Source organism: Nanorana parkeri, unplaced genomic scaffold, assembly GCF_000935625.1.
Source record: "Nanorana parkeri isolate BGI_ZX_2015 unplaced genomic scaffold, ASM93562v1 scaffold523, whole genome shotgun sequence".
Taxonomy (NCBI): domain Eukaryota; kingdom Metazoa; phylum Chordata; class Amphibia; order Anura; family Dicroglossidae; genus Nanorana; species Nanorana parkeri.
In genome coordinates, this window is record NW_017306791.1 from 754,597 (window position 1) to 756,493 (window position 1,897).

Genomic DNA, 1,897 nt, shown 5'->3' on the forward strand with positions numbered 1-1,897 from the left:
GTAGACTAATTAGTAGTAGTGCTTAGAGACTTAGAATACTGTGTTTTTTTTCTATCCTATGATACTTTGCGCCCGCTAATGGAGGATAAATTAGTTTTTCGCTAATGGTATTAGCCAAGGGTTCTTTAAAGTTCAGGCAACAGTTCCTTTTGAGCGTGACCACTAAACGCCTTCCCTCTTCTGCATAGTGAAATGCATCGCAGTAAATATTACTAGAAGGGTGGTGACACGTAGGTTGTTTTCTTGCCTTTGCTTTTGAAGTAGAGCTACTCAGCTACTGAATGTAATGAAATGAAAGTGAAGATTCTGTGGACTTCGCCCCCTCCCCTGTTGCTACTTGGAATTGGAAGGGCTGTCATGCTTGAAACCTCCATTCTGTAGTTTTCAGTGCTGACAAACATCGGTTCCAAATGCTGACTGTGCATGACGGTCCGGCTTCAGAAACCTATTTAACGGCAATGGGTTTTCGAAAGCAGACAGAGAATCGCTGCTCATTGAGCTTACATGGAGTGCCGGGGTCCAAGCAGAATGGAACCCATCCATGCTCCCAGTGGAAGCTGAATCACAAAGTCTGCACACTAAGATGGGCCCATCTCTACGTATAAACCCGTTTCTAGGGTAAAATGCGTAAAAGGGCAGGCATGGCTTCCAGTGTGCACATTCTGGAACAATAAAGTTTTTTTTTTTTACAAGAATGCCAACCTGATCAGTGTGCGACTGGACTTTGTGATTCAGAATGGACTTCCAAAGCTCAGCTGGATGACTCTGTACAGTTTTAGCTTTGAAGCTGATTATTTGCATTGCTAGAATAGTTGATAATCCAAAACGGAATTTTTTTTGTTTGAGAGCAAGTAATAACAGGCGGTCCTCACTGCGCTTGTATGCAACTGAACACTGCTGTTTTTGTAGATTGCGGGGTTGACACCCGTGTTCACTGCAGTAATAAGTTGTCCTTTTTTTCTTTTCTTTTTTTTAACAGTCATATTTTGTGCTTGGCGAGAAAGTTTTTTGAAAACAAGGAGGGAAGATATTGGTAATGTAAGAAGTGGAGTTGTAGCCATATCCAGTTAGGTTTTTTTGTGTGGCGTGCAAGAAACCTGATGCTGGTCAACAGTTCAAATTTAGATCCAGATTCCATACAGAACCTCCATCAATACTTGTCCACAGATGTGCCCAACTGGATGCAGCCATATTGTCAGTTGGATTGTTTCATCTCTCAATATTGCTCCACCGTCTGCATCCAGTTATTAGTAATACATTGACTTTTATTCTTTTGTCGCAGTGATAAGGTTACCAGAAACCCTTTTGGCTTCTGCCATTAGCAGCCCTGTAGTATTGTTGCTGTTACTTAGACTAGTATTTTACATTTTTGTGCTTTGAAAGGATGTCCTTGGCAATTGCGTGAGCGGAACGTGACTAACATTTTTCACCATAAGTGTGTGACTGAAGTAACGATTGCTTTGTGTAGTTTTGTTTAATCAAAAAAAAAAAAAAAATGAGAAAAGGAAAAAAAAAAAAAAGATCTGCACATTTGTCAAAGTGTAATTGTTCAGAATTATCCAAACTCTGTGTGCTTCTAACTCTTCTGCAGATTAAGCACAGTAGGAGCAATATTTGAAAATGAATTACCAAAATGTAAAAAAAAAAAACCAAGCATGCTTATAACACCAACAAATGCAAAAAGTTAAACATTGCTTTGGAACAATAGCGTAAATATAAAGGCAATACAAATTGTGTTTGAGCGGTGTTCCAGTTTGTGACATGGAGGAAGTTCTGTCACCTGATATTTCCTTTTTTTTTAAATTGTTTTTATTTGTAATGCTGAGATGTGGACAAGCGCTGTGGGAAGAACTGAATACATTTTCTGCAAAGCAGTAGATGTGTTATCCAGTCCTGA